Source organism: Pleurodeles waltl, chromosome 2_2 (genome assembly GCF_031143425.1).
Source record: "Pleurodeles waltl isolate 20211129_DDA chromosome 2_2, aPleWal1.hap1.20221129, whole genome shotgun sequence".
In the NCBI taxonomy this organism is placed as follows: Eukaryota; Metazoa; Chordata; class Amphibia; order Caudata; family Salamandridae; genus Pleurodeles; species Pleurodeles waltl.
The window spans coordinates 169,662,213-169,687,682 of record NC_090439.1 but is presented as its reverse complement, the minus strand read 5'-3'; positions in this window follow the sequence as shown (position 1 = coordinate 169,687,682).

The following is a 25,470-nucleotide window of genomic DNA, read 5'->3' as shown; positions in this document are numbered from 1 at the left end:
CTCCTGTCAATTACAGACCTATAAGCTTGACTGATAATTTTCAGAAATTTTTTGCTAAGCAATTGCTAGAGAGGTTAATAAACTGAGTCCAAGATCACCAGGCCGTTTCTACGTTGCAAGCTGGTTTTCACCCTCAAACCAGTACAATAGATCAAGCTTTCAGGTTGGTTCTCTTGTACTGGAAATATGTGGTTCTAGCCAAACAATCCCTATACGTCATTTTTGTGGACCTCAGATCTGCTTTCGACCTGGTTTCAAGGGAAAAGCTTTGGGAAGTATTACTCCTGATGGGCGTCCCTACTAATATTGTCCTCTTTTTACAGCGCTTACATGCTAATACGTACGCACAAGTACGATGGGGCGATCAAGGAGAATTGTCAGATAAAATTCCCATACAGAGGGGAGTCCGTCGGGGTTGTGTTTTGGCCCCTATTCTATTTACTTTATTCATTAACAAGGTGGTATCAATTTTGACTTCATGTTTTAATGATGCCCCTGCCCTGAACGAGCAGAAGATCCCAATATTACTATTCGCTGATGATTCCCTTTTCATTTCTAAGACTCCCATGGGCCTCCAAATCCTTGTAGATAGATTTAAATCCTTTTGGGATGATCATGGCCTAGAACTGAATGTCAATAAAACAAAATTGATGGTGCTTGGCTCCGGCTCTTGTCGGAGATGTACCATCAATTTGGATGGGGCCCCATTAAGCAAAGTTAAGACCATAGATTATTTGGGCTTGAGGCTATCTAACAATTTGCACTGGGAGGAACAGATCAATAAAAGTACCGGGCTCTTACAGCACAGAGCGGCTGCTATCCTGCGCTTCTAGAAGAATTCTTTATCCAAAGCCGTATCCCCAGCCATTAAAATGTATTTGGCACAGGCGCAGGGCCCTACTGTCTATGGTGCTGAACTATGGGGATTTTCCGAGAGCAAGAGACTATCAGTAGGAGAAAATAACTTTGCTAGGGCTCTAGTTGCGTATCCCCGCAGTACTCCCCGATTCCGATGTTCCTGGACCTATGTCTTAATCGTATAGCTGATTTGATAGCCTTAAGACCCTTGTTATACTGGGTGAGAATTTGGACTGTTCTGGAACTTTCTGTATATAGAGATTCAGTCCTTGATATATTAAAGAGGCCGAAAGAGGCCACCATCCCATGGGTCAAACATGTATCAAATTGGTTTCGTATTCTTGGACTACGAAGGTTTTGGGAGGAGCCACATAATCTGGAACGAACCCATAAGACCACTCTAAAGACAGTATACTGGTCTTATGTGAGAAGTAACCTGGTCAGTTGTACATCTCATGGTCGGCTGACTAATTTAGTTATAGATTTTAAGTGGTACCCACAGTATGAACAATACCTCGATTTGATTCGTGATCTATTGGGGAAGGGTCTTTATGCACGCTTTCGCTTTGGAAGCCTTCCCTTGCTAACCCTTTAAAAAAATTGGGGAGCTACCTCATCTATTGATCTTTGCCCAGCTTGTCTTTTCAGCTCTGAAACCATTGAACATTTTATGTTCTTTTGCCCCGCATACACTATTCCAAGGACAAAATGGATTCGTGCAATTTGCCGAGATTTGGGCTAGAGGCAGTGTTCCACAGCTATTAGGATACTTAAGAGTGATTCCTCCAAACCTGTAATCCTCGCAGTTAGCAAGTTCCTCGAGACCGCTTGGTACATACTATGCTGATCACTGAAATAAATCTTTCCATCTTTTACTTTTAACCATTTTAGGATCTAGTAATTTGTGGATACAAAGCAAAAGGGCGTATTTTTATTGCTGCCACATTTTAATTATTGTATATATATATATATATATATATATATTAAGTATAAAGTTTGGACGTATTATCCTATTTATGTTTTTAATTTTAATTACGACATGTACTGTATTTTTTATGCTTACATGGCCTCAAATGACCGAATAAAGCTGCTGTTGACTTGAACTTAAAAATAAAGTTCCTTGAAATCAGTGGCTCCATCTGGGGCTATCACAGCATCGTGAACAACAAATCCAACAGTTCAGGCACGCTGCATTGTTGTGCGCCAGCTAGGGTGTCACGAAAACCCGCAAACAGTCCCTTGGAAATGCAGGGCATCATGATCCTCATGATGAGATCCAGAGTGCGGCATCACTGGTGTCGCTGGCATCGCAGACTTTGGTTCCAGAGGTCGGTGCATAGATCATTGGGCCCTTGAAGTCACACGCATTCCAGATCCAACTCCAGGCTGATGACGAAGTCAGGAGTGCTGGCGTTGATGGCATTGGGCTGCGGTGTGGCGATGTGATGCGCGGTGCCCACAGGTCACAGTGCAAGCAGCAGGTTTGTTTAATGGTGTCCTGTGGCCTGTGAGACCCGGGCTGTGGTGTGAAGCAGGGTGATGAGATGTGTGGTGTCTCCAGGTCGCATTGCAGGTAGCTGCATTGTCGTTGCTGAATCTCTGTTGTCGGTAGGCCCACAGTGGTGGTACGATGTGGGTGGGCTCTGTGCAGCAGCCACGGGTTGCGGTGCAGACTGGGGCGTCTGTTAACGATGCTGGAGTCTATGGTGCTGGCGTCGGTGGACCGGGGCTGTGATGCAGGACAGTGATTCATGTACCTCAAGCAGTGTCCTGAAGCCGCGGTGACGGTGTCAGATGAAGGGCATCATCTTTGGGGATACCAAGACTGCTGTGTGAGCAAGGCAATGTGGAGTGTGGGCCCACAGGTCATGGTGCAAGCAGAAGCTCAGTGACGGCGTCAGGTGGTGGCATCGGTGAGACCAGTATTGTGGTGAGAAGCAAGGCACGTCCCCGTGAGGAGTCACGGTGCAGGCAGCAGCATCGGTGATGGTGTCATGGTGGTTTTTCTTCTGTTGCAGTACAAAACACACAGTTCCCAGTGCTGTAGGCAGATGAATCTGAAGTCTTTGATATCCCTGAGACTTCCAACAGAAGGCAAGCTCTACTTCAAGCCCTTGGAGAAACTTCACAAGCAGGATACACAGCAAAGTCCAGTCTTTGCCCTCTTGAAGGCAGAAGCAGCAACTGCAGGCCCACCCAGCAAAGCACTCACAGCAAAGGGGCAGTACTCCTCCTCCAGCTCTTCAGCTCTTCTCCTTGGCAGAGATTCCTCTTGATCCAGAAGTGTTCTAAAGGTCTGTGGTTTTGGGTTCACTACTTATACAAGTTCTGGCCTCTAAAGTAGGCAAACCTCAAAGGAACGTTTCTGTTGTTCACAAGATCCTGCCTTGCCCAGGCCTGGCTCCAGACACACTCCAGGGGGCTGGATACTACATTGTGTGAGGACAGGCACAGCCCTTTCAGGTGCAGGTGTCAACTCCTCCCTCCCCACTCTTGGCCAGGACACTCATCAGGATGTGCAGGCTACAACCCTGCTCCCTTCGTGTCACTGTCTAGGGGAATTCACAAACAGCCCAACTGTCAGTCTGACCCAGACATGGATTCCACAGGAATGATGAGACACAGAATGGTTGAACAAAAAAATGCCCACTTTCTAAAAGTGGCATTTTCAAACAGACATTTTCTAAAAACCAGCCCTACCAAAAGATGTATTTTTTAATTGTGAGTTCAGAGACCACGAACTCCATATCTCTATCTGTATGGGAAATTTTACTCAAGGGAATTTAAATTCAATCCCGATGTTAACATCTGGGAGAGATACGCCTTACAGTAGTGAAAAACGAATTTGGCAGTATTTCACTATCAGGACATGTAAAACCCACCAGTAAATGTCCTACCTTTCAAATACACTGCACCCTGCCCATGAGGCAACCTAGGGCCTATCTTAGGGGTGCCTTACATGCAGTAAAAGGGAAGGTTTGGGCCTGGCAAGCGGGTACACTTGCCAGGTTGAATTGGCAGTGCAAGACTGCACACCGAGACACTGCGGTGTCAGGTCTGAGACATGTTTACAGGGCTGCTCATGAGGGTGGCACAATCAGTGCTGTATGCCCACTAGTAGCATTTGATTCACAGGCCCTGGGTACCTCTAGTGCACTTTACTAGGGACTTATCAGTAAATCAAATATGTTAATAGTGGATAAACTAATCAACAGTGCAATTTACATAGGGAGCACTTGCACTTTGCACTGATCAGCAATAGTAAAGTGCGCAGAGACAATAAACCATTGAAAACAGAGTCCAACATACCATAAAAATAGGAGGTCAGAGGGCAAAAAGACAGGGGAAACACGCCAAAAGATGCCCGGTCTAACAACCATCAGCACTGGTGTGGTCTGACCAAGGTCTGTGTTCCACCATAAAGTCCATTCCCTGTAAGGAGATGGACCACCTCAACAATTTTGGATTCTCGCTCCTCATATGCATTAGCCACCTGAGGTGCCTGTGATCTGTCTGAAACCGGAAGTGAGTAATAAAACAAGTATGTTCTCAGCTTCTTCAAAAACCAGACCACAGCAAAGGCCTCTCTTTCAATAGCATTCCACCTCTGTTCCCTGGGAAGTAACCTTGTAGAGATAAAAGCTACAGGTTGGTCTAGGCTCTCATCACTGAGCTGTGAAAGGGCTGTCCGTATGCTATGCCCTGAGGGCTCTGTTTGTACCATAAACTCTTTGGAAACGTCAGGTGCCTTGAAGACAGGGGGTGTGCAGATGGCCTGTGTGAGGGAGTCAAAGGCTTTCTGGCAAGCCTCTGTTCAGATCAACTTCATTGGCTGCTCTTGGAATTCCGTCAGTCAAGTGGGCAACAATTGTACCATAACCCTTGACAAAGCTCCGTTAATACCCTGTGAGGCCCAGGAACACACTCTCCTCATTTTGTGTTTTAAGGGGCTCCCAGACCAGAATGATTACTAACTTGGCCTGAAAGGGCTGCACCTTTCCCCCACTCACCAGGTGTCCCAAGTACACCACAGACCCCTGCCCTATCTGGCAGTTACATGCCATGATAGTTAGGCCTGCATTCTGTAGGGCCATTAATAAAAATGACTAATGTTATGAATTACTATAATTTTATAAGTTTTATACTAACTATTAATGATTGCGTTATTGAAATTGTGCTAAAATCCTTGTAGGCCTTAAGTTAGCATGAGCCGAAGCTTAGCTGCCTGGCTCTCATATTAAATGTATTTTTCCTAACTTGCAGTGTGCTGACTCGCAAAAGGACATAACCTCTTGTTTTCTTCAAACTAGAAGCTGAATGTAACCATAGTAGATCCGTTCTCATGACAATTCATATTGCTTGTAGGAAAGTGTTAGCTAAAATGCAACAGTGTAGATTAATGTAATGTACAAGGTTGTTCAAACCGGTGAAGACAATGGAGCTACTGACCAAAAGATGTGCAAAGAATTACAGAAGGATAAAATCATACCGGACGTGCTTCCTCTGAAGACGTCAATCATATGGACCAATAAAATGCCTGTAAAATAATATGGGGTGAAAGATTAATGACATAATCTGTTTTCTAATAGGGTAAAGATAGTGGGATAAATCCGTAAGCCAATGAAATTTTAGGGGAATGTACTACGAAAAAAGGGATAAAAACCCATGACACGGAGAGCCATTTAGAATTAGGTAGGGAATGCTATTGATTTTATCCAGAAACTTTGTCACTCTGTTTGGTGACTTACTTTGGTTTTACTTAAACCATCCTTTTCTTAGATTGCCCATTTTACACTTTACCTCCTTATGAGGGAAGTTTCCCCTTTTGCCCCGGAGCTGAGTTTTGACTGATGGCGATTTGACTGATGTCCTGAAGACGAAGACTGAACCTGTGCGCTGACCCAAACCTTGGAGGGTAACTATGACAATGGAATTGTGATTTGTCTGTTTGCTTTTCCTTTCTAGGTACCAACTGATTACTTTTGACAGGGGCCATAGTTTAGATGTTTTCCAAATTGGTGTTCTAAATTGTTTTGCATGAAGCCCAACATGCTAATGCTAATCAGAGGTTAGGACAGGGGTTCACTATACCGACGCAAATAGACAAATGACTGAATCTATGTTTTGTTGAACTGACGCGTTGATGACACTTGGCTAAAATTGACTTATGTTGACGCTGTGTTATGTTCTAACAATTGCGTTCCTCGCTCTGTTTAAGTCTTATTCGAGTTGCCATATTATGACAATGTTATTGAGTGTTTTGGTTTTGAGTTTAACACAAATGCTTTTAGAATTGTAATCAAATAGGGAATAAACATCATAAAATTCTACTAAACTGGTGTGGTTATTCATGACTGCAAGGTCATAGTAGTGTCTTGAATTGATTAATGACTTTGACTAAAGTGAAATGTTTTGTTGTGATAACTATTGATGACATTATTGACGTATTGATTGACATATTGATTAGTTATCTCGTCCTAAGGTGTCTCTCAACTGGGTCAAAAGATTCATTGGCTTAAAACGAGTCCTGATGTGTAATAAATTATCATAAAGGGACGCGTTAGCAGTTCTGGTAGCAGAGTGACGGTTTGGCCCTTTGGGGCCCTAGGACAGAGAATTACTGTTTAGATTGTTTTTCTGAGAAAATGCAAATTGGATGTATGATGTGTTTCTAAATTCATCATGACTTTCCTGGGATCTCGGAGCCTGCCTAAGTGAGTTGGGAATGTTCTTGGCGTGTTAGTATGTGTGGTGTAGAATTTGCGCTTGCTCAGCTTATGCATTTTGCAGGTGATTTGTGAAGTTTGTGTGTATTTAGGCCAGGTAGTGTTGTTTTAGTAGGAGTGGGCGAACTCCATAGTATGAGAGAAGGGAAGTCAGCGTACTTCATATGAGTGTGGTGCTTTGTGCTCGAAAAAATGATCCACGTGGTTGGTTGTTAATGTACGGACTGGTCATGGTCTAAGACTCCGGAGTATATTGACAAGTGTAGGAGACACTTGGGTTTATGTTGTAATTTGTGTGGTTTAATTAGGTCAATCGGGCGAGGTTGACAAGTCGTGTTTGAGTCAAATTGTATGTGTGAAACCTTCGATGGAGATTTGGCAAGTTCTAAAGTGCACTAGGACGAACCATTGACAAGTCGAGAGTAGGATTTGCGGGTCGAATTCTGTTTGCGGGTGCGGGAACTGAGAAGGAGAGAGTAGCGGCCGAGGCTTCAAGTGAAATCTCTGTAAAGTTCTGAAGCGAATGTGTTACCCTTCCTGTAGTAAACCGGCAAATTTGAGTTGTTGTTGTTGTTAAAGGTGCTCGCAGTAATTGTGCATTAGTTTAGTGTGAATCCAGTGAGGGGCGGACAAGCCGCAAGACTTTGTCAGCTGCAGTGTGTGAGTGTGACGTCAGTGGTGCCGTGCTGAGATAGGTCAGTTGCCGAGAGGGGTCGCGCACGGATTGCCTGCTGTCTGTAAGAGGCAATAGGTTGAGAAAGGTGGGTGAATAGTGTCCTGGGAATTAAAGTCACTTCCTGATTAAATACAAATAAAAGAAAAGACGCAAAGATGAATTTTATCAAAGCTTTTAGGAGCGCTCTGAAAGGAGACGCATACATTATGGCGAGTGAAGGGGAGCCTACACTGCCTGCGGGTACTCCAGCTTATTTAGTAATGGAGGAAAAGGGTGTTGCGCCTTGCTTATGGATGAAGCAATGGTGCAAATTGACAGAAAGGGAGGGATGTTTGGCGTTCCCAGAGCACGGAACGTTCAATTCGAGAATTTGAGGTGGATGTTAAGTGTACAAAAGCCACCTCCAAGGCCAGCTCAGTACGAGGCATTAGCAGTCTGGGATTTAATGGCTATTAAACAAAGACAGCAGAGATTCGAGAGGAGAATGAAAAGGGCAGAAAAGACTTTAGCTGAGGCCAGATGGGAAAATTGGAGGAAAATGTGGAGACGAGGAATAGTTGACAGACTCAAATTGTTTCCAGCAATAGCACAGGGAGACGAGAGGCAGGGGAAGAAAGCCACATGTAGGACAGACAAGGACTCTAATAAGCCTAAAGAGACTAAGAGGTCTTGGATAGAGGAAGATGACTCAGACGATGAAGAGTTTCTTAAGCAGTTATTGCATGATCGCCCGCCACCTTATGCAGTAGACGACAATGTCCCGAGCACTAGTGCGGGTCCTGGGAACCAGACGCAGGAGAAGGGAGTTACCGATACAGTACAGACTAGTGATACGGGTTTGATACAGAATGGTGTCAGTGTACCCACTGCGCCAGACATGCAGATACAGTTGCAACCTCTACCGCAGATACAGAGAATCTATCCAGACATCCCAGTACTAGAGACGACTACGAGTCTGATAGTGCCGCCTGATCCGTAATACACAAAATCAAGGTTAGTGCAGATTGGACCAACTCCGCAATTGTTGCCCCAGTCGCAGCAACAGCTGGTTCTGAGTTATAGCCCAGTAGCAGGATCTTCATTAGTACCTGCACCAGCTACAGCGAGCCAAGCCTTGGGAGCTCCTGCTTCGTGGGGTTTGGGACCAGGTCAGACACCAGCTACCATATCATTACCAATTACTGTCGGTCCACCAGTACCACTGTATGCGCAAGATAAGTCTGGCACATGCGATCAGGGAGTGAGGACTCCAGAAATAACAAGAGGAGGGTTCACAGGAACCTCCCAGCCTATTCTACCAAGAGAAAAAGCAGCAGAAGGACTCAGATCTTTGTTAGATCTCAGTCCGATTGGAGCCCCTCTAGAGGCAATGAGACAAGCAGGGTTAAGTGTATTAGCCCCACAGACAATGAGTGCAGAGACATCACAGTCACCATTGATGCAGTCGGGAAACATTTCGTTGCAAGGTTTCTCTGTGCAACAATTGAATGAGTGGTTAGAAAAAACTTATGCCTCACAAAATACTGTAGCAACTGCAGAGAAGCCAGAAAGGTCAGAAAAAGATGAGTACCTGAACTTTGTGAGACTGGGTGTGGAAGCTGCTGAACTAGTGGAAGGGACAATAGGGGTAAACAGATTAGAATCATACACAGAAGCGGAGTTAAGGTATCTGTGCCCCAAGATTACTAAAGACGTGGGCAAGGTGCATCAGAGGTTGGCGAACCTAGCAGACAAATACAATATTGACATTGAGAATACTAAACATTTGAAAAGAAGTTACAGACTAGACTTTGACTCTAAAGATTTTGATCACATGAGGTCAGCTGGAATAAAAGTGCATCTCAAGGAAATACTGCAAAGTGCACAGATCTGGGGAGCCTTAGAAAAGTGGGAAGGCAGATGGGCAAAGAAAAGAGATAAGGAAAAAAGTGACAGTCCAGGATCAAGTCCGACTAAAGCCTCACCAGACACTGGGACAGTAAAGATACTCCCAATGAGAGAAACAGCTGGAGGGGTTCTAGTCCATGTACCATGGACTAGAGGAGACATTTTGTCATTCACAAATGATTATCCCAGGCTGAGGGAGAAACCGATAGAATGGTACCAGCAGACGGATAGGTTTGTGAAACTTGCAAAATGTCTCTGGGAAGATTTGAATACCTTGTTTGAGATTATTGTTCCACCTGACTTATGGCTTGAGTGCAAGAGGGGTGTGGGCTGGCCAACACAGGAGCCGGCAAGGGATAAGGTGACCAGAGCACCATCTGAGGAGGTGATGAAGTACTATCATAAAGCTATTGAGTTTCTGAAGCATAAAGTGTCGCCGAAAGTGACTGATTGGCAGAAAATTGACCGGACCTCACAGGAGGTTAAATAGTCAATCCATGCTTATTATGAGGGGTTGTTGAAAGCATTCAAACATTATAGTGGTACTGAGAATATTGAGCCAAAAGACATGAACCATCTTGTGTTTAGATTCGTTGAAGGGCTGAGGCCAGAGGTTAGCCAGATGATTAAGAACCATTTGATCTGTTGGCAAGCGAAGCCGATTGATGAGGTGTTGCAATATGCAAAATACTGCAGTGATGAGATCGAGCTGAAGCAGAGAAAGTTGAAGGAGAAAGTGATGGTGATGCAGATTAAGGCAGCGCAGGTAGGAATGCAAGGAAATGGGATTCAGGAGATGATACAACAGCAACCGCAAGGGAATGGCGTGTTTCAGGCGCAACCGAGAGGCCGAGGTCGAGGTTTTGTAAATCGCAGTCCAGACTTGAATACTGTTGTGGTTCAAAATGACATACAAGGGATGAAAAAGATGTCACCATGTCACGCGTGGGGGGGCGTGGGGCATTGGAAGCGGGAATGCCTGAATGCGGTGCAAGATGGTGTCGTTCAACAAAGCACTGATGTCGGTACATTTCAAAATATGAGGGGCCCAAAAATGAGAGGTCAAAATCAAAACTTCCAGAATAACATGGTTCAGATGCAGGGGTTACAGCCCATGCAGCAGATGCAAATGCCGCATGTTCAACCAGCACAAATGCAGCAGGTACAACAGCAGGTTCCCATGGTACCTAGACAGCAAATGTAATTACCATTAGCTCCAATGGGACAGCAACAGGTGATGTTTCCTCAGCAGTTCACAGGCCAGATGATGAGCCAAAATAATACAGTACAGCAATTCCCATTGCGTGATGAAGATTGAATGAAGGATGAATGGTCGGGTGACAGTTCCGATAGTGAGGAGTGCAGGCTTGCAGCGTCCCTAAAAGTAGATCAGAGGGGACCCTATGTAGAGGGAAAGGTGATGGGTAACAAGGTATCATTTATGGTTGATACGGGAGCTACACGCTCTACAGTCAGAAGTGCAGAGGTTCCGAAACTGCCACTTTCAGGGTGTACCATAAGAGTGGTAGGAGTAGCAAACAAGTACTTGACAAACCCGATCACAGATCCGGTGCAAGTTGAGATTGGCAACTTTCAGAAACTGCATAAGTTTGTAGTCTGCGATTCAAGTCCCGTGACACTACTGGGAAGAGACTTACTGTGCAAAAATGAAATGTTCGATTACCTGTTCTAATGATGGAATTGAGGTGCAGACAAACAGTGATGATGAAGGGGATGATGGTCAGTTCTCAGAGTTAGAGACGGAGACCGCGAATGAGGATTACCCTTTGATAACCTCATTCCCGATGCTTACAGTGACTGACTTACCAGCTGAGTTACAGGGAACAGTGACAGAGAAAGTGTGGGACCTGACAGGAAAGGAAGTAGGGCTGATAAAAGGAGTAGAACCAGTTAAAGTACAAGTGAAGCCAAATGCAATGCTTCCCCAGGTGCCGCAGTACCACATGGCACAAGATGTCCTTATCCAAGTGTCACAAATAATTGCGGATTTTGTAAAGCAAGGAGTTCTGAAAGAGGTATTGAGCAGCCTATGTAATTCACCAATAATGGGTCTGAAAAAGCCTTGTGGGAAGGTTCGAATTGTGCAGGACTTAAGGAAAATAAACAAGATTGTGGTAAAGTGTTGCCCCATAGTACCAAACCCAGCAGTGATTATGTTTCAGGTTCCGGGTGATGCAGAATGGTTCACCGTTGTAGACTTGTCACAAGCGTTCTTTTCAGTGCCTCTTCATGAGGACAGCCAATTTCTCTTCAGTTTCAAATTCCTGGACAAATTTGCAATCACGACCGTGGCAGAAACCGCCAACAAAGACAGCCGCTTTAACACTCAGACCACCACGGCGGTGCAAATAAACAGCGAAGCGGTCACCACCAACAGACAGGCGGGAGACAATGTACTGCCCACACTATTATGACAGGCCAATCTGCCACCTTTTCCGGGGCGGATTCACTGCAGATAAAAACAAGGCGGAAACAGGAATTCCGAAGGGAAAACGCTCACCTCTACACACCCCCCGAGGAGCGAGGACACCATGGACCCGGAACTCCAAATTCTACCTGCGATAGTCTTCCTGCTCCTCTACCAGGAGCACAAACGCAGGCACCGAACACAACGGAGAGTAGTGCACCTACGACACAGGGGAGGGATGAGGGAAAAAACAGGGACACACACACGCAACACCCCCACCCCCACCCTCACCCACTACAACACACACACTAATGCATATTAATACCTCACAGTTACACCCCCTAAACCCCCCAGAAGAATGCAAAGACAATAGAAAATGAGTGTAACCATTGTAATATATTAAAAGCAAGTAGGCAGAAATATATATATATATACACCATTTACAAAACATATACTAAGCACAGTAGTCCAGGTAGTGCTCCAATTAAGTCTGTGGAACACTGGGCCCACACGATATGGGCGAGGCCCAAACAAGATCCCCGACCATGATGGAGAGAACATTGCAGGGGCATCAGAAAGCAACTAAACAGGCACCTCAGTGGGAGGGAAAGGGGGGGCACCTCAGCTGGTTGAGTGCACGACGCCAAATCCACGAGGGGGCCACATGCCCACTGTTCAATCCTGGGGATTGCAAAGCCACAGTCTCTCAAGTCTCTACAGTGGGTGGGTTGCCCACTGCATTATCCTGGGGAGTGCAAAGCCACAGTCTCTCAAGTCTACACAGTGGGTGGGTTGCCCACTGTTCCATCCTGAGGAGTGGAAAGCCACAGTCTCTCAAGTCTCTACAGTGGGTGGCTTGCCCACTGTTCCATCCTGGGGAGTGCAAAGGCACAGTCTCTCAAGTCTCTACAGTGGGTGGCTTGACCACTGTTCCATCCTGGGGAGTGCAAAGCCACAGTCTCTCAAGTTGATGCAGGTCCATACTGGTACTGGGGGGTGACTGGTGCCCAGACTGGATGAGTCTCCCCGTTAAAGGTAGTGTCCTGTCACTGACCCAGCTGCACATGGGATAAGGATGCCTGGGGAGTGCAAAGCCACAGTCTCTCAAGTGGATAACAGTCTCCACTGGTTCTGGAGGGGGCATGGTGCCCAGAGTTCTTCACCCTGCTAAGGTAAGGACAGAGGTAGTGGATGTATCTCTCCACTGGTTCTGGAGAGGCCTTGTGCCCAGAGTGCTTCATCCTGCCAAGTACAGAGGTAGTGGATGTGATTCTCCACTGGTTCTGGAGGGCGCATGGTGCCCAGAGTGCTTCATTCTCCCCGTGATGGACTCAGTAGCGTCAGTGCCCTTGGCGCTCATGGGCCAGCGGTGCTTGAGGCGGCGGTGCCCTGGTCAGCTGTGCTTGAGACGGCGGTACCCTGTTTAGCGGTGCTTGAGACAGTGGTGCCCTGTTCAGGGGTGCTTGAGACGGCGGCGCCCTGTTCAGCAGTGCTTGAGACAGCATTGCCCTGTTCAGCGGTGCTTGAGGCGGCGGTGACCGTTCAGGGGGCTTGTGCTGGCGGTCCTTCATGGCCCAGAGGGGCTTTTGCTGGCGGTCCTTCATGGCCCAGCGGGGCTTGTGCTGGCGGTCCTTTATGGCCCAGCGGGGCTTTTGCTGGCGGTCCTTCATGGCCCAGCGGGGCTTTTGCTGGCGGTCCTTCATGGCCCAGCTGGCTTTTTCTGGTGGTCCTTCATGGCCCAGCGGGGCTTGTGCTGGCAGTCCTTCATGGCCCAGCGGGGCTGGTGCTGGTGGTGGCCTCCTGGGCAGCTGGGCTGGTGCTGGCAGTGGCCTCCTGGGCAGCTGGGCTGGCGGTGGCCTCCTGGGCAGCTGGGCTAGTGCTGGCGGTGGCCTCCTGGGCAGCTGGGCTGGTGCTGGCGGTGGCCTCCTGGGCAGCTGGGCTTGTGCTGGCGGTGGTCTCCTTTGCAGCTGGGCTGGTGCTGGCCTTCTTGGCAGCTGGGCTGGTGCTGGCCTCCTGGTCAGCTGGGCTTGTGCTGGCGGTGGCCTCCTGGGCAGCTGGTCTGGTGCTGGCAGTGGACTCCTGGGCAGCGGGGATGATGGCGGTCTTTTCCGCAGTGCTGCTCTTCCCAGACTTGCCGGGTTTCTTGTGGCCCTTCCCCACCTTCGAAGGTGTCACAGCTGACTCCACACTTCCACCGGGACCCCTGGGAGCAGCTTTGGTGGCTGGAGTCTTCCCCCTCTCCCGCCGGGCACTGGCCAACTTCTGATGCCTCACAGGTGGGGGACTGTCTGTGCTGTGGCTCCATGCCACACTGGCTGCCCTGGTGGCCGGTGCACTCCAGATTCCGGTGACTACAGGCACCACTGGTCGCAGAGATGTTGTGGCTGAGGTGCTAGTTCGGAAACTATGAGACGGAGGGGGAGGGGGAGGTGTGGATAAGAGGTAAAGGTTGGACAGGAAAAGTTTTTTTGACACACTGGGACAGGTAGCTGGAGGGGGTTTGGGAGTGGAGGAAGAGGTTGTGGTTGTAGGAGGTGTTCGTTTGCTGACTTTGGGTGAAGGTGCATGCGCTGGAGGCTGTCGTGAGGTGGATGTCTGTTGGGTGGGTGTGTGCCTGCATTTGTATATCTTGGGAGGGGGCTTCACAGACACACTGGAGACGACACAGGGGACGTGTGAATGGTAGTGGCGGTGGTGACTGCACGTGAGTGGGGTGTGGTGGTGGGTGTGCTGGAGAGGGACGTAGTGGCTGTAGAGGTAGTGCATGCAGGTGTGAGTGTAGACAAGACTGGGAGGGAAGAGGGAGATTAGGAGGAGGGGGACACAGTGGAGGCAGGGGATGTTGGTATGTCTGCATGTGTGTGATGCTTGCATGAGTGCCTGTGGGATGTGTGGTGCTTATGTTTGCCTGAGCTTCCCTTGTGTGTTGATGTGTGTGCATGCTGGTCTGTAGGTGTGCTTGGGATAGGCTGAGGTACAGGGGATTGGGTCAGTGTGGAGGAAGTTGGAGGGGGGTGGTTAGACACAGGGACAATGGCTGCCATCAGTGCTGAGGCCAGAGTCTGAAAAGCTAGCTGAAGGGCCGCCTGACCAGAATGAATGCCCTCCAGGAATGTATTTGTTTGTTGCAACTGCCTTTCTACACCCTGGATGCATTCAAAATGGTAGACTGCCCAACAGTGAGGGACCTGAGGAGGTCAATGGCCTCCTTACTGAGGGTAGCAGGGGTGACTGGGGCAGGGCCTGAGGTGAAGGTGATGCCCACCCTCCCGGGTGAGCGGGCACGGGGCAAAGGCTGAGGGGCTGCTGGAAGGGCGGGGCTGGAAGGGGGGGTGGTGGCTGTACCTGTAGATGGGGGTGGCACAGATATTGCCGCCACCACAAGGGAGCTCCCATTAGAGGACGAGTCTGTGTCATTGGTCTCAGCTCCTGTCCCCACTGTGGAGCTCCCCTCGCCCTCCGTCCCACTGGTGAAGTCCAATTCTGTAGTGTGGCCCTCCATGGCCATGTGGGTTGCAGCCCCCTCGTGCTCTGGTGCCACTGCTCCTCCGCCTGATGATGCTAATGCACACAATAACAGGGAGACCACAAAAAGGTGGGGGAACAACAGAAGAAAGACATGTTGAGTGCATGCATTACCGCTACCGTTGGCGGACACGACAGACACAGGAGCCCCCTGCACTACGGCGTGCTCTGGGCTCCACTGTTCAGTTCCTGGAAAATGGCCTACAAGGCTATGGACGACATCTGCACACATAGATGACACAGGGGCATGACTAGCTGTAGTTGTCACTCTACAGAGGTGGGGTGCCACATGGCCTGCTTTACGGAGGGACCTTGCCTACGGAACTCGCCCTGGCCTAGGGAAACCCACAGCCCACCTCTCCCACCCAGACACCTCCACTGCACGCAAAGTCAGCAGAATGCGAGTGTACTCATCCCCTTGTGGCTGCTGTGATGCCCTCAAGCGCCAATCCAACTCCGGGTACGCCACTGCCAGGATCCTGAACATCACGAGGGTCATGGTGCGACGGGCTGGCCTCCCACGTTGGGAGGCCATCCCCAGCTGAGCATCCACCGTCTTCTTGCTCCAGCGGCGAATGTCCTCCCATCTATTCCGGCAGTGGGTGATCTGTCTGTGGTAGACCCACAGGGTCCGGACGTCCTTGGCGACGGCACGCCAAATATGTTTTTTTCTACATGATTTGTACAGGGAAAAGAGAAAGTTATTACCAACTGCACCGTCAAAGTGATTGGCCCCCATCCCTACCTTTGCCATGTGGCACATGCACTCACCGTCGTTTCATGCAAGCCACAGTCTCCCCCCTTCCTTCTTACATACACCCCTCTCCACACAGGCATAGCCCATACATCATGCTCCCAGTGTACTTACCTGTTTGTCTGGAGGACCGTAGAGTAGCGTGTACTGGGGGAGGACCCTGTCCACGAGTTTCTCCAACTCCTCCGATGTAATGCGTCACACATACTTAGGCCTAGACTCAACACACATACAGGCCACTTTTTGAGTATGAATGGTGTTCTGTGTAAGCTGTGGGTATGTACCTCTGAGTTGGTTGACTCTGTGCTCGCTGTTGTTCTTCATAGGCACCGTCCGCTGGGACATGTGAGGAGATGGCGGCATCCTCCGGTGTACTGACCGTTGGTGGACCTGTCGACAATGGAGGAAAGACATGTTATAATCACATACAGGCTTGACCGTGCCACAATCCAGGAACTGTGTACCCAGTTGGAGCCAGACCTGATGTCAGCTATCCGCCATCCCACAGGAATCTTCCCTCAAGTGCAGGTGCTGTCAGTGCTCCATTTCCTTGCAAGTGGGTCATTTCAAACAAGAGTGGCCATAGCATCAGGGATGTCCCAGCCTATGTTTTCCAATGTGTTGTCTAGAGTGTTGTCTGCCCTGCTGAAACACATGCGGAGCTACATCGTTTTCCCTCAGGTGGAGGATTTGCCTACAGTGAAAGGTGATTTATCCCCAACATCATAGGTGCCATTGATGGGATCCATGTGGCTTTGGTCCCCCCCCACAGGAGTGAACAGGTGTACAGAAATCGGAAGAGTTATCATTCGATGAATTTACAGATGGTATTTTTTGGCAGACCAGTACATCTCCCATGTGAATGCCATGTTCCCTGGCTCAGTGCATGACGCTTACATCCTGCGGAATAGCAGCATCCCTTATGTGATGGGGCAACTCCAGAGGCACCGTGTGTGGCTATTAGGTAAGCACCTGGAAGCAAGTCAGTCGGAATGGTTGTCTGGGTCTGGGGATATCCCTCCAGGTTAGTGTGTGTCTAACAGTTGTCCCTCGCCATTTGCTGGTGACTCTGGTTACCCCAACCTGTCATGACTACTGACCCCAGTGAGGAATCCCAAGACAAGGGCAGAGGAACGCTACAATGAGGCCCATGGGCGAACTAGGAGGGTGATTGAGCAGACCTTCGGCCTCCTGAAGGCCAGGTTCAGGTGCCTCCATATGACAGGTGGATCCCTATTCTACTCACCAAAGAAGGTGTGCCAGATCATCATGGCCTGCTGTATGCTTCACAACTTGGCCCTTTCTGCAGGAGGATGGTCCAGATGGCGTTCTTGTTGCAGCTGTGGAGCCTGTGGACAGAGAAGACGAGGAAGCAGAGGAAGAAGACATGGGCAACAGGGACTCAGTGATCCAGCAATATTTCCAGTGAAACACAGGTAAGGATACAAACCTGCCTACTACATGTACTTAAGCACTACTGCCTCTCTACTGTCTGTCTTTTTCACCCAGTGTCTGGTCACTGAGTTGTCACTTTCCCTTATGATTTCACAGATCTGGGTCCCACAGTGTGCTTTGATTCCTCATGGACTAGAGCTGTGTGGCATAGGTATGTTGACATTACAAATGAAAGAGCTTCTGCCACAGTTATTGCTAATACAGTATTCCGAAATCACAGACAGAATCCAGATTGTTTTGTGCTTTAAGGGTGTTTATTTTAGTGCTCAAAATTGGAGGGGGTAGCAAAATGGTGAGGGGTGATGGCGGAGGAATGTCCATGGCAGAGTCCAGTCTATTAGTCTCACAGGTGCATTGCCCAAATGGGCATAGGAATTGGAGCTGGGGCAGTTTAAGTATGGACAGAGCGACAAAGTGGGACAGTAGGATGACAATCAGGGTGGTCTCATTTCTTGCTGGGGGTCTTGGCATCGTTCTCTGTCTTTGCCCTGGATCTCAGGGACCGTTTGCGAGGTGGTTCTCCCTCTACAGCGGGTGGGGTGCTGGTGTGGTGGTCCTCTGGCGGTGCCTCCTGTCCACTAGCCCCTGCAGAGGTGGTGGGCAGTTCATTGTCCAGGCTAGTGTCAGGGGCCCCTTGTAGTGCCACAGTGTCCCTCCTGGTGTTGAGTACTTCCTTCAACACCCCTACGATGGTGCGCAGGGTGGAATTGATGGCTCTGAGTTCCTCCCTGAAGCCCATATACTGTTCCTCCTGCAGGCACTGGGTCTCCTGAAACTTGGCCAGTACCGTTGCCATTGTCTCCTGGGAGTGGTAGTAGGCTCCCATGATGGAGGAGAGGGCCTCGTGGAGAGTGGGTTCCCTAGGCCTGTCCGCCCTCTGTCGCACAGCAGCCCTCCCAGTTCCCCTGTGTTCCTGGGCCCCGTCCCCTGGACTGTGTGCCCACTACCACTGCCCCCAGGTCCCTGTTGTTGTTGGGGTGGTGGGTTAGCCTGGGTTCCCTGTAGTGGTGGAAACACTGCTGTTTGACGAGTCCTGGGGACGAAGGTATGGGCCCCCTGGGTGGGTGCTGGGCTGGCGTTTCCAGAAGGGGGAAACTCTGTAGTGGCCTGTGACTGGGTGTGGGGAACCGACTGTCCCGAGGTCCCCGATTGGCCGGGCTGGTCATCTAGATCCAGTTGGACAGAGGTGCTGTCATCACTGTGGGCCTCTTCTGTTGGTAGTGTGGACATGTGTGGACCCTCCTGTCCGGTGACGTTGGGTAGGGGTCCTGCAGGGGTATAAAGGCATGATTATTGCATCTGTGTGTGTCAAGGTGTGCAATGGGTGGGTGACCGTGTACCCCAGTGCTAGCATTCCTGTGTGGGACCTTGTGTGATGATGGTTTAGGGGGGTGTATGGGTATGTGCAGTGGGCATGCTTTAGTGATGGGTGTCCATGCTTTGGTGTTGCATGCAGGGCTTGGTGTTGGGATGTGTGGTTTGTGATGTTCGGACATTTGTGAGGAGTAGGAGTGATGGGGTGAGGGCGAGGGTGGGGGTATGTGATAGCATGGAAGTAGGGTGGGGGATGTAATAGTAAAGCTTTGACTTACCAGAGTCCATTCCTCCACCTACTCCTGCGAGGCCCTCAGGATGCAGAATTGCCAAGACCTGCTCTTCCCATGTTGTTAGTTGTGGGGGAGGAGGTAGGGGTCCGCCGCCAGTCCGCTGAACCACCAGGTGATGTCTGGAGACCACGGAACGCACCTTCCCCGTAGGTCGGTCCACCTCTTCCTGATGTCCTCCCGATTTCTTGGGTGTTGTCCCACTGCGTTGACCCTGTCCACTATTCTTCGCCATAGCTCCATCTTCCTAGCTATGGAGGTGTGCTGCACCTGTGATCCGAATAGCTGTGGCTCTACCCGGACGATTTCCTCCACCATGACCCTGAGCTCCTCCTCCGAGAACCTGCGGTGTCTTTGCCGTGCCATGGGGTGGTGTAGGTGATGTGTGGGGTGATAAGTGTGCTGATATGTAGTGGGGTGTTGTGTGAGGTGCGTGGAAGTTATGTGGGTGATGCAGTTGTGTGCCTGTGGATGCTAGTGTTGTTGCTGGTAGTGTCTCTCTCTGGCTTTCGTTCATGATTTGTGGTCGTAAGGGTTTGTGGGTGATGTGGGTGTGTGTTTTATATTGTATTGAGTGTGTGGGAGTGGTGTGTGTATGTGTATCAGGTGTGTGTATTTCGAATAGTCCAATGTGGCTGTGTTTTGTATATGTGTGTGTATTTTGAGCGATGCGGTGTGTACCGCCAATGGAATACCGCAGTTGAAAGACCGCCGCGTGGATTCGTGGGTCGTGATAGTGTGGGTGTATTTCTGTTGGCGTGACGGTGGAGGTTTTGTTATCACCAGTTTATCACTGACCTTTGGTGTGGCAGACTTGTGTGGGTGTCTGAATTTTGGCAGATTCCAAGCTGTGGGTCATAATAGCTGTGGCGGAATTCCACAGCCGCGGCAGTGTGGTGGCGGTCTTCTGCGCGGCGGCAAGCGGCTTTTACCGCCAATGTCATAATGAGGGCCAAAGTGTCTCCAAAGAAGCTGCAGTACTGTTAGAAAGAGGTAAAATACTTAGGGCACTTTATTGAGAGAGGGTCTAGGAGAATATCAAAGGAAAGGGTGACAGCTATACTACAGATGAGCCCCCGACAACAAAGAGAGATGTCAGGATGTTTTTGGGAATGGTGGGCTACTGTCGCCAGTGGATTCCCAACTTTTCAATTATCTCTAAATCATTAATAAAGCTGACAGGCAAGGAAACTAAGGATGACCCGTATACTATAACTCTGTCTGAGGAAGAGCTTGAGTCATTCATGGAATTGAGAGAGTGCATGTGCAGGGCACCATCTTTAGGTATGCCTGATTACACGAAGCCTTTTCTACTGTTTTGTCATGAATGTGATGCTTGTTCTTTGTCTGTCTTGACACAGGTCCATGGAGGTGCAAACCGCCCAGTAGCATATTTTTCAGCTACCCTGGACCCAGTCGCAGCAGCCTTACCGGGTGGTTTGCGTGCAGTTGCAGCAGTTGGTCAAAGCCTCACACAGTGTGAAGGCATAGTGATGGGACATCCCTTAACAGTAATGGTTCCACATTCAGTTGAAATTCTGTTGACTCGAACTAAGACCCAGCACATGACAAATGCCCGACTTACCCGAAATGAGACAATTATTCTGGGGTCACCTAATGTTTCCCTAAAGAGATGTACTGTATTGAACCCGGCAACTCTACTTCCTGTTGAAAGTACTGAGATTAAAAATGAAAAGGAAGTGGAGCATGATTGTCTTGAGGTAACAGAACTATGTACCAAGCCCCGACCTGACATTCAAGATACGCAGTTAAAAGAAAATGACTGCATTATGTTTGTTGATGGATCTTGTTTGAGAGACTCAGTCGGAATACTGAGAGCCGGTTATGCTGTGTGTACAATAGCCGGTATTATTGAAGCTTCCTGGCTCGAAAGAGTGTATTCCGCACAAGTGGCAGAATTAATTGCCCTTACTAAGGCATGCCACGCAGCTGAAAATCTGAAAGTCACTATCTATACTAACAGCAGATACGGATTTGGCAATGTACACGATCTTGGCCAATTGTGGTCACAGAGAGGTTTCATGACCTCTTCTGGTTCTCCAGTGAAAAATGGCGAATAGATTAAGGATTTGTTACATGCAATTCAGTTACCTCTTGAAATTGCCGTCGTGAAATGCAATGCTCATGTTAATTCACAAGACTTTGGGGGTCATTACGACCTCGGCGGTCTTTTTGCAAGACCGCTGAGGGACCGCCGTGCGGAAGACCGCCTCTGCAGGCGGTTTGCCGCTCGGTGCATTATAACTGTTGGCTGCTCTCCATCGTTATTCCGACGGAGAGGCGCAAACAGCCATACTTGCGGGCGGTGGGGAAGTGGAGGTTTCTCCACCTCCACCGCCACGCCAACAGAACACCGCCCAGCGAATCACGTCCTGTGATTCGTCCTGGCAGTGTCCTGTTGGCGGTGTGGTGTCGGCGGAGCTGCCCCCATGGCTCCCGTCCCCTCCCGGAGGATCGACGGACCCGGTAAGTCGATCGTCCGTTAGGGGAGGAGGGTGGGGCGGGGGTGTTGTGTGTTGCGTGGGTGCATGGGGGTGTGCGTGTGTGTATGTATAGGGGGTGTGTGAGTGTGTGTATGCTTGCGGGGGTGTTGTGTGTATGGGAATGAGTGCGTGTATGTCTGTGGGTATGTCTGTATGGATGTGTGCGTGTATGTTTGAATGTGGGTGTGCGTCTGGATGTAAGCATGTATGTCGGGTGTGTGCTTGTGTGAGTTGGTGGTGCCTGCATGCGTGTCGGGTGTGTGTGAGTAATGTTATGTGGGGGGTCGGGGTGGGGAGGGGGGCTCTGCCACCTTTGGGGGATGGCAGGGGTGGTGGGGGGTGTAGGGGAGGGAGTCTGGGTCAGGGTGGGGGAGACCCCTATCAGTGCTAGGGAAGGAATTCCCTGGCACTGATAGTGCTTACTGCCATGGATTTCATGGCGGTTCAAAGCACTGGAAATCCACGGTGGTAAGCCGAGTCCAAATACCGCCGGAGGTATAGTGGCGGCCGCCGGGCTGGAGACCCAGGTCTCCAGCCCAGTGGTCGTCTCCGCCCTGGCGGGCGGGACGGAGAACCGGCGGATGACCATGGCGGCAACCGCCATGGTCATAATACACCAAGGTAAGACCTCCAGCCTGTTGGCGGTCTTACTGCCGGTTCTCCGCCATCCACCAGGGTTGTAATGACCCCCTTTGTGTCAATGGGAAAAGGCTATGCAGATCAAGTCGCAAGGTTTTGCGCATTGAACTGTATATCGTTCAAGGATCAGTGGGAATTGTTACCGCAAACTGAAAATGAAACATGTTTGAATTTTGCATTAAGAGTAGTTGATACTTTAGACGAGCTAAAATCACTGCAGGGCCGTGCAAGCAGGGAGGAAAAACGTTCCTGGCAGAGAATGCAATGCGTACAAAGAGCTGACGACCTGTGGGTCTCAGAGGAGGGGAAACTGGTTTTGCCGAACAGTCTTTTGTCACAATTTGCAAGGATTTATCATGGGCAGACACATCTTGGGAGAGATGCAATGATCAGGTTGTTCAAAATTGATTGGTTTAACCCGAAATTCAGACAAGCCGCAGAGGTTACTTGTCACAGGTGCATCATCTGTCAACACATGAATGCTGGAAAAGGGACTGTGATAACTTTGAGGTAGGGAGAGCTGGAGGTCCGTTTAGCAAGATGCAAATGGATTTCATTGAAATGCTAATGTGTGGAGGGTTGAAGTACGTGTTGGTGATTGTGTGTGTTTTCAGCCACTGGATTGAAGCTTACCCCACATGTAGGAATGACAGTCTCACAGTTGCAAAGCTGTTGCCTAGAGAGCTAATACCCAGGTTCGGTTTTCCGGTCTCTTTAGAATCAGATAGGGGCAGACACTTCGACAATGAGGTGATTAAGCTCTTGTGTGCCCCATTGGACATTGAACAAAAGCTGCATTGTAGCTACCGCCCTGAAGCATCAGGACTAGTAGAACAGATGAATGGTACCTTGAAGTCGAGAATGGCAAAAATGTGTGCAGCTACCAATATGAAGTGGCCAGATGCATTGCCTTTAGTGCTGATGTCAATGAGAAATACACCTGATAAGAAGACAGGACTATCACCCCATGAGATTCTCATGGGCAGAGCTATGAGGCTACCCGCAGTACCCGCAAATGCTCTTGTGAATATCATGGATGATATGGTGTTGGACTACTGCAAAGGTTTGGCTGATGTGGTTCGCTCTTTTTCCCACCAGGTGGAAGCCAACACATTTCCACTGATCAGTGATCCAAGTCACACCCAGAAAACCGGTGACTGGGTGGTTGTCAAGAAGCACGTGAGAAAGTCGTGTTTGGAGCCGCGCTGGAAGGGGCCATATCAAGTAATATTGACAACAACCACTGCTGTGAAATGTGCAGGCTTTCCAAACTGGATACATGTCAGTCACACAAAGAAGGTAACATGTCCGACTGATGAGGAACTTGAAGTTTCCGACTCAGCAATTCCAGAGAAGGAAGTCTCAGAGCCAGGAAACAGCCAAGGGGGAACTAAGACTACAGGAGAGCCCACTGAGGACGGGCTAGTCCCTCAAACAATAAACGAGTTCAAGAGAGGTGACAGTGAGCCTATCTCAGTAGAGGCAGCAGGAGAACTAAGTCAAGGAGAGGTTCTCCCAGAAGTAGACGGGTACGGGTTAGAGCTTGAACCTGTTACAGACCCTGAAGAAGAAGAAGGGGAAATAGTAGAGAGAGGTCAAAGCACACCGGCATCCCCTGAGCCAGTTGCAGGTCCGTCAAGAGAAAACACCATAGCACAAGAGGAGGGTGCTGTTCAGCGTCCTTAAAGGCCAAGCAGGAAGAAGACGCATAAAGGTTATAACTGGCCAAAGAAACAGGTTGCAAAAGAAAAGGTTGTACCAGGCGAAACAATAACGGAAGAAATCGATACAACCAGAATAGAGGATCTAAGTGAAGGAGAATTGCAAAGTGAACGCAGGCTGAAAAGAAAAAGAATCGCAAATAGAAGGTACGCAGGTCCTGAATGGGCATATGCAACGACATCTGAACGGCAACAAGAATTCTTAGCGTTCTGTTTTGATCGAGAAGTACCAGGCCAATACTACAGTACATGAAATCAATCAGAGAAAGAGACTGTGATAAAACTGAAATTGAAATTGAAAGCTGAAAAGCTGAGAAAGAGACTTATAAATTACCGGATGTGACACTGATAACCTGAATTGACTTTGAAACCCGATTATGACAAGCTGCTAACCTGATTTGACAAAAGGGGTCCTGGAGTGAGTGAAATGCTGTAAATACACGCAGAGAGAGAGAGAGACTTGCATCAGGAAGAAAAAAAAAAAGAGAGAGCTTTTTAATCGTCCTCAAGTTGATTGCTTGCTTTGAGTTATTCTGCTATCTGATTCTTTACAGACCATGGCTTATAATAGAGGTAGTAGCAAGAAGGGTAAAGTGTGTGGTTGGTTAAGTGTTATATTAGGTATTGCGTGTGCGATAATAATTGTAGGTGTGATTGTGGGAATGCCTTGGTTGGATAAGAAAGCGACTAACAATGCTTCAAAACCTGAGACTACAGCACTAACACCGTGGGAAAAGTTTGAGCAAGATACAAAACACTTGCATGAGGGAACTAATTCAAAAGGGGAACTCTCAACTTATGTCTTCTATTGCTTGCTGAATGAGTATGTTGAAAGCATGGATGCGAGAAACTGTTATGTGTGCACAAAGATTCCTTCATCAGTACAAGAAGGGGTCACCTATCATAGTCTTCCACTAACATATGGGATAAGTTGTAGTTTGCTACTAACAAGATTTTATGACCAGGAGCATGTGCAATATTTTTACTCAAATTTGGATGTGGTGTTTTCCTTTGTGCCTGTGATTGAGTTTCTGAACAAATTAGCTAAGGAGCATAGTATAAAAATAGTTAGAGGTTTCTTCGAACCAACACTTACATTTGAGACAGCTTATGCACACCACAACAATCTGACTTGTCTATTAATGCCTGTAGAGAAAAGCTTTTTAGATCACACTGATGATAGACGCAAAGCACTGAAGGAAAGATTAGAAAAGGGGCTAGAGAAACACACATACGCAAATGATTATGCTTACACTGCAATAAAAACACAAGGCAAATTAGCTATAGATGCATTACATGTAGGAAGGCTTTGTATAAATAGGCCAAAATCTGATCATGACACTTTATTTGTGGGAACGAGTGAATGCAGGCATGTGTTTTTGTTTCAGAGTAAATGGACATTCATGTTAAATGGACAGGATCCAGCGATACCTGGGATCTATTATATGTTATTATATGACATGTTATTTGGGGATAGTTTTCCCAAAGATTTACCAGATTGATGACTTAAAGCAAATACCTAAAGTGTCTGAATTACAACATGCTAGACAAAAATGAGAGACAGCGGCTGCTGTCATTGGTGACATATTTGGAGCCATAATTCCTTCAGTAGGGGTTATTCTAAGCTCCATAAAGATTCGAAAGTTGTCTACTATTTTGGATAACATGCTGACAAATTTGACAGGTGCTATAC